Source organism: Leptonotus elevatus, chromosome 21 (genome assembly GCF_054856555.1).
Source record: "Leptonotus elevatus isolate MCC_2025b chromosome 21, RoL_Lele_1.0, whole genome shotgun sequence".
NCBI classification, from domain to species: Eukaryota; Metazoa; Chordata; class Actinopteri; order Syngnathiformes; family Syngnathidae; genus Leptonotus; species Leptonotus elevatus.
In genome coordinates this window covers 12,308,239-12,324,885 of record NC_141259.1, presented here as the reverse complement: position 1 = coordinate 12,324,885, position 16,647 = coordinate 12,308,239, and the positions used below count along the sequence as shown (strand labels likewise).

Below are 16,647 nucleotides of genomic sequence, written 5' to 3'. Positions count from 1 at the left end.
CATTAGAGCTGCTCGACCAGGAACAATGGAAGAAAGAGAATTTTACCGATTATCTTATCGATGAATTGAGTAATTGTGTACAAGTACATTTTGCTTTATATGCGCATGCGCAAGTATTGTTGTCTATTAGGGGTCGCTAGCCTCACATTCTGCAGTATCTGTGACTTTGGATGTGTATGGCTTTAAAATAGTTGTCATTTTATAGGAATGAAATGAGTAAAAAAATTACATTTTACAGAGAATAAAATATTTATTTTGTATGAATTTTTCAAATGGAAATAGTCACGATTTTGCGAGACAAAAGTTCACATTTCCCATTTGGCCAGTAAGTAAAAACTATATACTAAAAAACAATTTCATTTGAACAACAATGGCAGCAATTTTATGAGCATGAAAGTTATTTTTAATTTTATCATGACTTGCTTCTTGCAGTATATAATCATAATATTGCAACATTAGCTTCATATCAATTGTTGATTTCACCAGAATCAGAATTTTTCCCCCCAAAATTTAATTTTCTTACAATAAAGTTGTTACTTTAACAGAAAAAAAATCTAATATATATTTTTAAATATTTATTCATATTTATTATATTTTACAAATATAAAATTTACTATTTCTAAAATGTTACTATTTCGAGAAAACAGTTGTAATATAACCAGAAAATGTAGTCGCAACTATCGTTATTTGTTGTAATCTATTCATAAGCCTGTTTGCTGAGTTATTTTTTTTTTCAAAACTAAATCATACTGTTTATAGGAGCATAGTTTGGGAGTTGTTTTTTTAAACCCCTCCCCCTTTGTTATGTTTTTATTTTTAAATATAATCGGGTTGCTGTCTGGGGACCCGTCAGGCTTCTTCTTCTTCCCTCTGTTGGTCTTCTTTTTTTTTTCTCTTGGATGAGTTTTGCGTTTTACTTGACAGTATAATTGGATTCCATTCCATTCATAATAAAACATATATATATATATATATATATTAATTAGTGGCAATTAAATATATATATATATATATATATATATATATATATATATATATATATATATATATATATATATATATATATTAATTAGTGGCAATTAAATAGCAATTTTACGGGGGGAAAAATCTTGTCACAATATTATGACAGGATTCTATTCTTGCAAGACCACATTCTCTTTTGTGGTTTTCAGCCCTAAGACAGGTAAAGGTGCACATAACGCCACAATTGCTTTGGGTCACTGTGTCACGTTGTGCTTTGCGACGTCTCATTACCGGCCACCGAGTCAGCGTGCAACATTCCCATATCAGTTTGCGCTCATTATCTCTCCTCGCTGTTACTCTTTCATTTCAGCTGGCCTAAATTAAATGTAAAAAAAAAAAAGAAAAAACATAATGCAATTCTGCTGGAGGAGAACACGACGGCTAATTGCGTTCCGCCTGAGTGTCAGTGCTACAGTTCCCACCTCCGTTCCTCCATTTCCATCGCTCTCGTTTAATTATCCGTGGCTCCCTGCCTCAGCGGCAGGTGTTTGTCTTCCCGCGCCAGCACTCCAGCTGATGACCGCAGTCCAACGCCGCCAGCCGAGAACCATCCGTCGTCCACGCGCGCGGCTCCGTGCCGAGCCCCTGCGGGTTTAGCCATGTTGTCGTACTGCAGCAAAGCAGAAAGTTAGCACCATGAGCACGCACAAAAACACTGCCAGCACTGGTCAATGGTTTGCAGTAAGTGGTTAGAAAAAAAGAAGACGACAAATTTCATGGGGAAAAAATGACAATTTTTGCAGACTCAAATCGTAATATTTCAGGAGGAGGAGCTTCACTTAGATAAAAGTAGTGCTTAGCTGCTACCTTATGGCATCTTGGTCCCAAAAACTACATTGATATTAGTTGAATAGCTTCATTTAGACAAAAGTAGTATTTTGCTGCCATTTTGTGAGATATCTGTGCAAAGAAACTAAGTCGAAATGATTTGAGGAGCTTCATTTAGAAAAAAGTTGTGCTTTGCCGCCATCAAGTCAAAGTGAGTTGAGAAACTTTGTGTAAACAAAAGTAGCGCTTTGCCGCCATCTTGTGGGATCTCTGTGCCAACTGTGAGTGGAAGTGAATTCAGGATCTTCATTTGGATAAAAGTAGTAGTTTGGTGAGATCTTTGTACTTTGGACTTCAGTTGAGGCGCTTCGTTTAGACTCAAGTAGTGCTCTGCTCTTATCTCAAGGCCCTACTCCTGCCCAGTCCAAAAAATGTGGCAAAGATGCATCCCTAGCTTGCTCCACAACAAACAGCGAAATATGACCTTTGATATTATTCCGTTGTTTAACTTGATGCTCCACAGTTTGTATTCAAATATTGCTATTGCTAGCAGCTATTGCAGATTGCGGACATTGCGGCTGGCGATTTCCACAATCGTGTGCGGCTCGCGCTCAATATATATTTATTTATTTATGACTCATTGTGATTTTATTCTAGTAAAAACAAACTTATTTGTACTCCATGCTGAGAATGATTTCTGCTGCTTTTCCACGCAGGCCATGAACGCATCACACTGACAAACGATGAGGGATGAGAACTGGACGACAATCTTTTGCGTTGACTTGTGGTCGGCCCGGCACAGCCAAGTGGAGACTGTGGAGTCTAATTACATCAAGTGTGTTTATTTTTCTCATTCTGAAAAATGGAAACATCTTCATTAATGTGCTCATTTTCTCCAATAGGATTTCAGGGTACGCCTGTTGCCAAGGCAATAATAAGATGAGTGTCACAAAAACTCGTTTGATTTGCACGCCTGTAAAACCTTCAGCATTTTAACCATCAGCGCACTTTTTACGTTGGTCGTATCATTACGGCGTTTTTAGCAGCCCGTCTTGTTTTTTACGATGTGCAATAATCGATCGGGGAAAACGTCTCGGTGGAGAATAAAAATGGAAATGACGGGATGCGGCGTTTTATGTCACACGCGCACTTGTTATAATTCCTTCAATTACAGGCTGCGTAGAGCGCACTAAAAGACTAAAAAGAAATGTCCTGGTTGTTCACAATGACCAAAACTAAAATTCTTCAATTGTTTTACTTGTTTAATCCTAATTTTGTGTTGGTACAATTATTACTTTTTACTTTTTGCCACGTAATATTCCAGTTCTTTCAAGTTTTTCCCCTCTTATTATTATATTGCAACTTTTTTTGCACTTCAGGGATTTTTTTTTAGGTAAAATTTGACATCATATTTTGACCTACTTTTTCTTTATTTTTTTCTTTAGCCGTTATGACAAAAAAATATTACTTTTTTGTATCATTATGACTTTTTCCCTGATTTTATTCAAGTAAAATTAAGACTTTGTTCTTCTCTTATTTTTTCTCTCTCATTAACAAACATTTTTTTATGCAAAATATTCAGATTTTTATTCTAGTAAAATATGGACTAATTTCTGCAAAAAATCTAAATTATTTTCTCTTTATAGTAAAACTTTTTGTCTTGTAAAATTCCGACTTACGACAACTCATAAAATTGCCCTTTTTATCAAAATGTGTACTTTCTATTTTGTTCCGTTTCCTGTTTATTGTGGGTGTAGTTCCACTCTTAACCGGTAGATGTCAGCCTACTAATTGGTTGAACTCTAAATTTGAAAGGAGTGAAAACAAGAAGTATCTCAGCTCAGCGTAGTTTTTACTAAAGATTATTTAATGTAAAATCCTCTTCAATCCTGCTTTTTCCGCCTACAAAAAAAGACAGATGCCGTTTTATTTTATCATGTACATCTTTGGACATAATGACCGATTTATATTGTGAGAAGTTAAGTTTGATTGGGGGAAAAAAAACTAGATTGTTTAATGTATTCATACACCTTTACACAATGTGTACAATACTTTTGCTCTACCATATCGGGTAGGCTGCCGATACCAGCCACCCAAATTTAAAGCTAACATTTTATTAATTTTTTTTTTAAATCTGAGCAGAAATTTTGGGGGGAAATTGAAAATCATTTATTAAATTATTTTTGTGGACCTCCAAGCCACGTCCGAGGACCCCTGTTTTGGCAAACACTACTTAAAAGGACTTTGAGGGTTAAACAACACGCAGACGTGGCACAAAATCAATCAGCGTGATGCAGCACTCCCGCATGTCCGGTGACCATGTTAGCTACCGCAGGGAGGGGGTTGTTAAAACTCACTGCAGCTCCGTAATCCTAATCTGTATGCGGACGTGTGGCGGCTCCCCGGCAGCCATTTTGGAAAGCAGCTGCTTTTGGCGTAATGGTGGAGCGCAGCGAGAGATTTAAGAAAGGAGAAGCGGCTAACGTTGGGGGCGCTGTGGGGGGGGGGGGGGGGGGGTTGCCACGTCTCCGGTCATGCGAGGGTGATTTCTCGCGGCAGGCCGCTAAAGTGTCCCCAGGGGAGGTGAAAAGAAAAAATAAAACATTATCACGGCACATGAAAAATAATAAATAAATAAAATAGAAAGAAAGCCATCTTTGGAAAAAAGAGTGATGATTAGGAAGTGTGTCATCGCAACATCTTTGATGAAATTATTTATTTTCGCTTTTTGGGCATGTGTCATAACCATATGTCTAAACTATGAACAATATAAATGAAATGATTGGGGGGGGGGTCATAAATATAAGTCTCAACTATAAACAATAGAAATTAAAGGAGTGATGAACATTAGAAATTAGATGGTTGGGGGGGTAAGTCTCAACTATGAACATTTGAAATAAAAAAGGAGCAGGAATGTGTCTACTCTAAACAATAAACAATAGAAATTAAAGGAGGGGGAACATCTAAACCATGTGTCTAAACTGAACAACAGAAATCAAACGACATCACTGGTGTGCAAATATGTTTAAACTGTATTTCAAAATGATAAACAATAGAAATTAAAGGAGTGTTGATGTGAACAATTGAAATCTAGTGATATCACTGAAGTAGGATTGTGTCAAAACGATTTCAAAACTAGGAACATTCAAAATCGCATTTGAGTGCAGATGTGTCTTGACTATGAACAATAGAAATAAAAGGAGTGTGGCTGTCTAAAACTGTGAATAATAGAAGACTACTATATTACTGGAGTAGGTATTTTCAAAACTTGGAACAACCTAAATCAAAGGAGTGTGGATATGAACAATAGAAATCAAAGGCATTATGCTGCCACCCTACCGTCTTAATAGTCGCCACTTGTACGTAAACATGTCAAATCGATAGCCATTCATTTTGGCTGCCATGAATGCTGTGTTTTCCTTCACCAATCAATCGCTCACGTTAACGCGACCAATGGAGAAGAACGGATGATGATCCACAAGGTGATATTATGGAGGACTCCATTTTATTATCATTATTATTGAGTATTACATTTGGGTACACTACTTGTACGCCTAATTGTTAAAGGGATGCTCTCACAGTGGCAGCACCAAAGAAAAATGGTCTTTATTCTTATATTATGACTTTATTGTAACATTGAATGAAGCCTGTTCTTGTGATTAAAAAAAAATGATATTATGCCTTTATTGTCGTAATATTAGAAGTTTTTCTTGAAGTGTTACATTTTTTTTTCTCTGAATGTTTTTGACTTTTTAACGTGAAATTAAAACTTTGGAGTTGAAATATTCCAAAAGTATATTTGGAAATATATATTTGGAAATATTTACCCCCCCAAAAAAAAGTTGTGTTATTCAAATTGTCATAAATTCTAAAATTTTATAATAATAATTATTATTATTATATAAATATAATGTATAATATAATATAAATAATAATAATGATAATGATAACATTATGCCTTTATTTTTGGAATAGGAATTTTTCTTGAAGCGTTACACTTTTTTTAAATTGTAACATTACGGCTTTATACTCTGAATATTTTGACTTTTTAACGTGGAATTAAAATTTTGGAGGAGTTGAAATACATTATTCCGAAAATACATTTAGAAATATTATCCCCAAAAAGTTGTTTTGTTATTGAAATAAATTGTAAATTATCAAACGGAAACTTGTCCAACACAAAAATAGGTCCTAAATGTATGATCATAAAGCTGTACAACTATTTTTGTTAGCATTTTCCTGTCTTTAATCTTGGTAACATTCTGACTTTATTATCATAATATAGCGGCTCTCCTAACGTTGTCTTTTATTCTCCTAACATTTCATTGTTAACTTCGTAAACCTAACGATAACATTGTTTTTCCTCTTAAAATGCTATGTTTATTCTGGTAATGTCATTAGCCTAATAGCAATAGTGGCTCAAGTCGTTTTTTTAACATTTTGTTAAAAACAAGAAGAAACACGACAAATTCAAAAATGTATTACTGCAACATTGTAAGTTTTCTCGACGCCATAATATTTCAAGTTTATTCTATGCCCGAGTCTTTTTTGCGTGAAAGGCAAAAGTGACGTCGCCTCGCGTTCCAAAGTTCTCCCTACTGCTGCATTAATTGCGTGGGTGTACGCCGAAGACTGGAAATGCAGACGGCGATCTCCTATGGTAAGCGATTAAAAGTGTCCGGGAGGTAAAGCGTAATAAAACAAGGCTGGATGCGTACGTGTTTCCATAGTAACGGGAATAAATGTGCTAAAGCGCGCCACGGGGAACAATCTGGCCGGCCAATTAAGGGGGTCTAAAATGCATCGTGGCCTTATCACCAAAAGGTAACGAGAACAACTTTGATGTATTTAAAGACGCAAACCTATAATGATTGTGCGAAACAAAATCATCCCGGTATGATTCATATTTACACTTTTGTTTGCATTTGACGATAAAGTTTTAACGCCTTTATCACGATCTTATTTTTTACGTTTCCCCCCCCGTTGTGTTATAATTTCTGGGCTACGTACTCTCTGATTATATCTACTTAAGGCTAAGTTTTCCCCCAATTTGCCTGGATGCTTCCAATAAAAGTTTTCTTTTTTTTTATGTTGTTTGAAAACAAAAGTGCAAAAAGTCAGTTAAACACTTCCAGTGTTTTGTCTTCATTAACATGTATTTTATACTTAATAAAGAGCAGCGATTCAGTTAGCAAATATTTCACAACTAGCCTGCCTAGCGGGCGTGACCGGAATAAGCCGTTTTCTCCATTGCCATTGGAGGAGAAAACAGCATTTAATTAAAAACATTGAGACAGTAAGAAGATTTTTTTTTAAACATCACTGAACGTGTGTGTGTCAGTGTGTGCTATTACGTCGCACCGCCAGCCTTCCTTTGACCTTGATTTGCTGCCGTGCCCTCTGCCGCTGCGGCGCTTGCTAGCTCGCACTGCGTGCCCTCCTGTGGTGAGCCAACGCATCATTAAAGACGCACGCACACGCGAGCACTCGCACACTGTCAGAGTGCTGATCAATACTTCATTGGGCTGCAGGTCAACACAGGGAATTAACTGAGCGTGCCCAGTCATGTGGAGGGAGGTGGCCTATGGGAAAAATCATTAGCTTGCTGCTCGCTCTGTCTGTCTGTCTGTCTTAGCTAGCTAACTTAGCTAGCTATCTTAACTAACTCGCTAATTACCTTAGCTTTTTAACGCTCTAGCTTGCTAACTATTTTAGCAAGCGTTCTAGCTATATTAGGTATCAAGCTATCTCAGCTAGCTCACTAGCTATATTAGCTAGCCATCATCTATCTATCTATCTTAGCTAGCTAACTCAGCTAGCTATCTTAACTAGCTCGCTAATTACCTTAGCTTTTTATCGCTCTAGCTTGCTAGCTATTTTAGCAAGCTCTCTAGCTATATTAGGTATCAAGCTATCTCAGCTAGCTCACTAGCAATCTTAGCTTGCCATCATCTATCAGTCTAGCTAGCTATATAAATATGAAGCTATCTTTCTCTGTCTGTCTGTCTGTCTGCCTGCTTGCCTGTCTCTCATTCTCACGCTCATTTGTGATCGTTATGCCAGCTAGTTCCCTAGTTATCTTAGCTAGCTATCCTCTTGTCTATCCATCTCTTTAGCGATTTGGCCATCTGTCTGTCAGTGCCTATCCACATACTTACCAATCTAAAGCTTTCTCTCTTGCTAGCTGTCTTAGCTAGCTCACTAGCTATCTTAGCTATCTACTATTTGTCTGTTATCCATCCAGGCACCCTATATAGTCATCCATTTAACATCTGTCTCTATCATCCATCCATCCATTGTTCCACTTATTGTATCTTTCTATAATCCACCACCATCCATACATCTTTCTATTATCCATCATCCATCCATCCGTGATGCTGCTGCACAGTGTAGTGTGTGGGTCGTTGTTGCATACCTATGCTGCGTGTACGCGCGTGTGTGCGTGTGCGATTATGTAGGCACCTCCTGTGTGGAGGTTCCACTTGTATCATGCACTCCTCCTCCGCTCTGCGCCCGTTTATGAATCCTGCCATCCTCGCTGAACGTTCTCTTGCGTGCGTGGTGCGGCATTGCATTGTTCTTTTATTTCCGTCCCGCTGGTGCGCGCGCCTCCGATGGGCCTCCCGAGGAATTGGACGTTGCGGGCTAATCCCTTTAATGTTGCCGTAATTGCGGGGAGTAGCCCTCGTACGTATGCATCGCTGCGCCATGTTGTGCGCAGCGCCTTAATTGCCTGCTGCTAACGCAGTGTGAGAGTCTTCGTTTTAGCTGACCAGTGGGATGTACACACACACACACACACACACACACACACACACACAAAACAATATAGTGCTTCAGTTTTCTAATTATTAACTGCAAGAGAGCACAAGGCTTGTATTTGAAGTGAGGCATTTATTTAGTTCAGCGAATTGACGCACATACTGTAGCAACTGAATGACACATATGGAGATTTTAGTTTATTTAATGTTTCAGTAAAACCACACACCCTTGCAGTTAACTGAAGCATGGTATCTAGTAGAGCAGAGGTCACTTCAAGCACAGCGCAGGGCATTTATTTGAAGTAATGCAATTACAGCTACCAAACAAAACTGTTTTATTATTAAGGGAAAATGGGTATCTATTTGAGGGGATGCATTCATTTCAATAGATTATGTACACAGCAATTAATTAATTCACGCAATCTATTTCAAGCGGAAGTCGCTATTTGAGACAAATACTTTACTTACTTATCTGAGGATGGTATTTGAGCAGGAAAACATCTATTTGAGGTGATGCATTTATTTTTTGTTGTGAATAACATTGTAATTGAGGCACAGTGTCGTATCTTTCGTCCACTATAATTTTTGTGACAGACTTAGTGATTCAACTGTAGCGAGGGCCAGGTGTTTATTTGAAGTAAGGTATTTAATTTGTGTGTTGCTTTGTGGCACCAACTGTTATTATTTCCTTTACGGTCAATAAAAGAGGCATCTATTTGAGGTGAGGCATTCATTTGTTGCTGTAAACAACGCACATTGCCATGCTGTCTCTCAGAACAGAGGCATTTATTTGATGTAAGGTGACTGGTATCAAAACCTAATAACACTACCTTTTTAGTTTTTTCTACATTTATTTGAGAGGAGGCATTTATTTGTGCAAATTCTTGTGTATAGGTGGAGCAACGTCAAAGCACGTCATAGCAATGTAGAGGCACCACCTGTTGAGGTGGGAAAATTCCTCTATTTGAGGTGAGGCATTTATTTCTGCCATTAACAAACCTCTGTTACGTTTGCAGATAATGTCGTCATCACACAATTATTTCAAGAGATTGAGCGCACAGCCTGTGGAGGAATAAAAAACACAAGCCAGACATCTTGAGGAGGAAGCACGGTCTTTTTTGCAGCGAGGTGAGGCATTAAGCGACATACGGCAATCACAAATCAAGCATTCCATTTCGCAAATAATAGACCGGCAGCGCCGGCGGCGATCATTACAATGGGGGCGGTGTGTAGTGTATAATCATGAGGATGTTTGTGTGGCTCATTGTGAGATTTAACTTTCAGTGGGTAATTGAAAAAGAAAATTGCTGCAAAAGAAAAAACTTTTTTTGTTCTGTATTAATTATAATCGGTGATGTGAGAATGAAATGTTATATGTGGTGTTGTTTCACACCACGGTTTACTCCATTTGGTGAGCACACGTCACAACATCCATGCTAGTTTCGTTAACCCGTCTATGACGTTTTGCATTCATTGTGTGTTAGCATTAAGCTAACGGACATTGCAACGGATGTGGTTGTTTTAAAGGTATACAGCCTAAGGTCTATGTCCTACTCTGCATGAAATACAAACCGCGGCTTAGAAGCGCCTCGTCATCGTCAGAGCGCACGAGTGCACAAACTGATTTTCTCCGTGTTTATTTATCCCTCAGCTCATCACCTTTTGGGTTCGGCGAAATTCCCGCAACACTTGATTGTACCCCGCTAACCGCCGCGGCAACAAAACAAACAGCTGCAATTAGCGTTCACACACACACACGGAGTGAAATCAGCAATCACGCCCAGAACCGACACACACATACATATAACCCACTACGAGGAGTGTAAACAACGCGGTTGCCGACCGTCTGCTCTCCTCTGATTGGCTGTGTGGACGGCAGGGGACGTTTGCTATTGATTAAGGGATAACCTCAGGTCTACCCATGTAATTCCCAGCATGATTTCAGACTAAGCTTTCTTCAAATTGCCGGTGTGACATTTGTGAACCGATCACATCGAGGATCACGTTTTGTTATTAGCCAGCAGGGGTGAAAACACACCGTTTATAGTCCATCGGTTATGTTATCGTTTCAGGACCCCCGCTGTCTGTTTGAGGTCCGTAGAATCGACATGTGGCTTAATGCTGTGTTCAGGAAAGTGGGAATTTTTAGATGTCTCCAATATCTGACAGGATACAATTTTGATAGCTGATTCGATGGCCGATTAGTTACAAGAATATATAATTAACACTTCAAACATTTGTATGTCAAGCGCAACTTGTGTGACCTGTCACTTTTTTTTTTTTATATATATACATTGGCACAAGCTCTCTAATTGTGGCACAAAAATGTGTGAGACGAGGAAGCCGCCCGTCTCCCTTCTTCCTGTCTCCTCTCCGACTCTGCAGGCGGGAGATACCTGGCTAATTATAGCCGTGTGGCACGCTGCATAAAAATTAATAAGAAGAGCCATCAGGCCGCTGTAGGTTGTTCGACGACAGCGCCGTTTGTTGCCCTACATTCTTCAAATGGGACATTTTAATTAGCGGCTGGGCTAGCTTTAGCATCCCTCCTTTCTTGACCTTGACGGCGAGGATGGAGGTGAACATCACGCGAGGGTTAACACACACACATACATGACCTAGCATCTCCTCTTTCCCCCCTCAACAATTTTGGTATCGTTTTTCAGTGTTGACATTTATCCTATGCTCTTTTCTAAATGATTATATGTTATTGGTATGTGCTTATATATGTATACATCAATGTTTAATGTATATGATTGTGCGTGTGTATATATGTATACAAGCACAAAAATGTTTAATAAATGTTAAAAAATTAAAGCATAATTAAATAATCCAATTTAAAAAAAGCAGGATTTCTATTTTGTTGTTTTTGTATATTCTGTTTCAAAGTCTGTCCATTTTTTTTATTTTATTTTTTACTTTGGACTAAAAGACTACAAGCACATTATTTAATAAATAAAAACTTTTAAAACATCCAAATATATATTTATTTAATTATGCAGTATGTTATACATGTCAATTGTATACATAAGATTTAATGTATATATTTGTGCATGTGTGTATATGTATACAAGCACAAACATTTTCAATAAATGTTCAGAAAATTAAAGCATAATTGAATAATCCAAAAATTATTATATATTTTTTTACTTTTGACTAAAAGACTACAAGCACATAATTTAAAATTAAAAAGTTTTTTTATATTATGCAGTATGTCAGTTTTATACATGTCAATTAAATGAGCTTTATATAAATGAATACAGACATTAAAAAAGGACAAATGTGTATTTTTAATGTAATAGTGTTTTTTTAAATGGAAAAAAAAACCAGAGCTGCACTTTAGGCACATATATATTATTTTATGGATATATACACAAATACTTTTTTTCACACAAAAAAAATACAAATAATAAAATAAAAAATATAAATAAATAATCTTGTGTTTCCCAATTTAAAAAAAATATATACAGAAAATGTGAAGCTTCAATGCAATGAAAAGTGTTTTTCAACTTTATATACACTTTACATTTAGCTTGGACCTTGGACCCCCTTTTTTTTTCATAAGCTGTCAGTGACCTCTCGTCATTCCTTAGAATTATTTTTTAAATGGCGCGCGCGCGCGCGCGCGCGTGTGTGTGTGTGTGTGTGTGTGTGTGTGTGTGTGTGTGTGTGTGTGTGTGTGTGTGTGTGTGTGTGTGTGTGTGTGTGTGTGTGTGTGCGCGCACACGTTACTTTCTTGAGCATAAAGCCAGAAAAGGAGGCGTGGGGCGCATGAAGGCGAGGTGTGCAGTGAATCCTGAGCTATGTTGTACAGTGCACATGAAGAATAGCAAGCATGGGGGAGCGTGGGTGGAGGAGGAGGAGGAAGAAGAGAAGCGCTCAGATCAATAGCGCTGCTACAAAGAAAGACTTGTCCAATTGCTGACTTGCCAACTTAAGACAACAGCCATGTTTTTTTCTTCCAGCAGTGGCACTTTTGGGCATGTGCGTTATGTGCGGCCCCTCCACACAGGACACTATTTTAGGGGTGGCAATGTGCCTTAAACTTAAAGAAGAAACATGCTTGAAATGAATTGACAGCACAGCAGGTGCGGTTGTGATTATTTTTAATGGCAAATAACCTTTAAAAAAATATATGCATGTAATGAATGTGAATTTAAAGTGTTTAAGGTAGGACGTATGCAATATGTAAACAAAAGTAGCAGGACAGAAGCTGCCTGGCAGATTTGGAACATTAACGCCATCTAGTGGTCATTTGCAAGAGTGTAATATGGAGACAGCAAAATTTATTTTTAATTTATATTAATAAATATATTAAACTATGCAACATACTGGATATATATGGAATACTACCTGTATTTAATTATAATATTACTATTAATTTTAATTATCTATTGATTTGTGTATATTTTCATTGTTAGGTTTTTTTATTATGTATTATTAGTTATCTTACACTTTTGTACATTTAATTCGTAGAATTTGTTTGTATTTTATGTTTATTAATTATTATATTTTCTATTTTCATTTATTATTACTCTCATTTTCAATGTACTTACTGTAGTATTCATTTTTGTATTACATTTGATAATTTGTAGGCATTTACCTTTTTTTAATCATTTATATCATTTTTTATATATTTTTTTATTTCATTATTTGTGACTGTGTTTATTTCTTGTTTTACTTTTATATATTTTTAGAATTTGAATGTTGTATTTATAATTTTATTACATTTTATTTACTATCTTACTTCTTTTAATATTAATAACATATTTTTCCACTTTTTATTTCATTATTCATTTTTAGAATTTTTATTTTGAGTTTATTGTATTTTTTCTATCTTATTTTTTTAGTTTTTAATGTATCCTTTATTACTTTTTATTTCACTGAGATTTTTCTGTGAATAATAATAGTAAATGTACATTTTGCATTTTTATTGTATGTAATCATTTGTATTCCTTTTTTTGTTTTTTTTCATTATTTATACAATACATTTGAGATTTTATCATTACAATTTTACTTTTGATTTTTAATGTATTTATAATTTTATTACTTTTTATTTATTATCTTACTTCTTTTAATATTAATAATGATGTATTTTTCCTTAATTTTTTCCAATTTTTTATTTCATTATTAATTGATGTGAATTTTTATTTGGATTGTTATTGTATTTTTTATCTTATTTTTTTACGTAAAATTTGTTAAATTTTCAAATTGTATTTTACTTAGATTTTTCTTTTAATAATAGTAAATGTACTTTTAGCATTTTTATTGTATGTTATCATTTGTACTACGATTTTTAATAATTTTATTATTTATACTATACATTTGAGATTTTATAATTACAATTTTATTTGTGAATTTTACTTTTAATTTTTCATGTATTTTAGTCTTTTAATTTATGCATTTTAAATGAATAGTTTTATAACAATTTTAACAAATATATTTTTATTGTTTATTAATAATAATTTCAGGAAAGAGATACATCAATTCAACCAATATTCCTGACCTGTTGATGATGTAAACACTGTCTGAGCGGAGTATGTTCCACGCATGACTTTATAATTCCACGTGTTTGTTGCCAGGCGACATTTCCCACCACGAGTCCTTGAACGAATCTCACACAAACACTTATTGCTTTCAACATACTGCCAGTACAGTATGTTGAAGTCGCAGCATTCCGTGGGGGTCAATGTTGAAAGCCCTTGCGCAAGTTGAGAGCGTATAGATTGTGAGACTGCAGACGCTATAGAAGAAAAGCTAAAGAAAATCAATGCGGCGCTTTAGTCCATGTGAGCGCGGTCGGTGTGTCGTTTGCTGGTGAAAAAAAGGCCAAGCGATTCACGCGGAAGGTCACCCTCGCTGCACAAAAAGTGTGCGCGTGGGGTTCAGTTAAAATGGAAAAATCAAGACAAAGGTTATAAACGAGCATAAGTAGCTTGAAACAACGGAAAAATACATTAGCATGTCCTGTAAATCGGCCATCTTTGTGGAGTATGTGGCTTCTTTTTTTCGAAGTATGTATGTCAGCCATCTTTGTAGAGGGCGTTACTGCACAACAACCAAAATACTGACGGCCATATTTGAATTGTATAACACTGCGACGCATGTATGTCGGCCATATTTGTGGAGGGTGTGATTATTGTTCGGAAACACGTCACTGTGTCATGTGACGTCACAACGTCAGCTATCTTTGTGGAGTGTGTTTCTTCTTTTTTTTTCTGGAGTGTGTTTTTACAGGACGTCTTTTGAAGTGCGTCACTCATAGATATCTATTAAGACTAGACGTCGGCGGCCATCTTGTCACAGGCAGGCAGTCTAGTTGCTGTATTGACTGTGAGTGAAGGTGAGTGATCTGAACAAACTTAAACTCTGTTATCTCGCTTCGAACTTGACGGAATCACGCACGGTTTGCTTTCCCACAAACTTTAATAAAGCTGTAATAATTCAGCATAAATATTTATTAACAATATGGATTATTAATTATTGGCAAGTACCGACCGATGCAATACTGATTTTTGGCAGAAAAAAATACTGATTACCGATTAATCTGCCGATTATTTACAAAATAGATATTTAATGCATACAATTATTATTTAAATATAACTTGAAAGGACAAAGACAAAATAAAACAATGAGAAAATGAAACAAGAGTAGAATAAACTAAAATAATAGTACACACTTAAAGTGAGTACAGAAGGAAGTTGTGAATGTGTGTGAATGCGTCTCACCTCAATGTTTTCTTGCACATTTTACAGCAGAAGCAACTTTTGTGGAAAACATATTTGTTCGGCTTATTTTTTCCATGGCGAGCTACAGTGAGTACAGAAGGAAGTTGTGAATGAATTCCATTAAAATAACAATTTTTTTCACAAATTGGGAAGAATTTGTGCCTTTGCGTATTTATCTTACCCGTGGGTATGTGTTCCTACAGCATTTGTGCGTGAATATTCGTTTTTTGAAGGAAAAACACTCCCGAAGTCGATGCTAACTTCCTGTTAGCATTCGAATAGGATCCTCCCTTCGTTTTTAGCATTAGCACCAGGCTAGCGATGTTTTAAAAACGAAGCATGTTTTGTATTTAAATTTACAGTGGATGTAATTCTTATCGTCGTGTGTTTAGTTCTACAGTTAACTCCAACTGGGATGTCATTAACAGCTTATAGGACGCTCGGGTGACAACAGAATAACCAGAATAACATACGCTACACACTTGCTATTTGCTAATGCTACGCAAGCAAAATGGTGCATTCGGGGTACTTTCACAGCGTCGGAAACTATATACATAATCGGCGACCGATTAATTGGTCGGGCCCTAATAATAACTACGTTTATAAACTAAACTCCTCGATAATCTGTTGATTTTTGGTAAACCGCTATTATAGTTAAAATAACATATTTTTCATGTGTCAAGTGACCATTATTTTCCGTGTGACACAGCACAAGACGTCAGCCATATTTGTGAAGTACATGGCTGTAAAAACAATAAAAAACAATAAAGGCATAATTGTGTTTTTACGCAATGAAACTGTGAGGAGGCGCACATAAAAGTTAAACGGGATGCATTTTTACGGCGCCTCTAAACCTTAACACTGCTTGTAAGTGCTTTACAATGTTGTTGAATCGTTACGGCGTGCACTGTGTCAAATTAGGTGTTTAAAACCAACACTGTTTTTGTATAAATAAAGCCACGCGTGTGGCACATATTCATGATTAAAATGATAATCCAGCGCTTTGCTTTGACAGATTTAAAGCAAATATTACTTGACAAATGATCTTTTTCGTGTGCGCCTGGCAGACTGAAAGAGACTGCGAGGCTTCTCTGGGCGCTTGTAATGAGGTAACCATGGCAACAGACAGCCTCACAAATGGCACCGAGCTGTCAATCAAAATACACTTCTTCTTGCTTTCCTTCCGGGGTTTTTTCAGGCAACTGATTATTTCAGTCGATTTTACTTCTTAATTTAGTATCTTGAAACTGCAGGGGGTGATAAGCCATTATAGTTAACCTTGCCCCGCCTTTAACTATTAATAATATCATTATTATTGCCGTGACTAACCTTTTTCCATTAGTGACAAAATGTGACTGAAGTGGATT

General features: G+C 36.4%; 2 long non-coding RNA genes across 2 annotated transcripts in view; one reads left to right on the top strand and one right to left on the bottom strand.

Moving 5' to 3' along the window:
* Nucleotides 1-3,257, top strand: part of LOC147155924 (uncharacterized) — a 57,100-nt gene extending 53,843 nt beyond the window's left edge. The window contains exon 6 of the long non-coding RNA XR_015091907.1: nt 2,508-3,257. This is a non-coding gene — a long non-coding RNA (uncharacterized LOC147155924). The remainder of the gene's footprint in view (nt 1-2,507) is intronic.
* On the bottom strand, nt 1,082-15,785 carry LOC147155923 (uncharacterized). The gene is made up of 3 exons (XR_015091906.1): nt 15,462-15,785; nt 15,281-15,362; nt 1,082-1,633 (listed from the first exon to the last, which is right to left on the bottom strand). It is a non-coding gene; the product is annotated as an uncharacterized LOC147155923 (long non-coding RNA).
* Nucleotides 15,786-16,647: the final 862 nt, after the last annotated feature.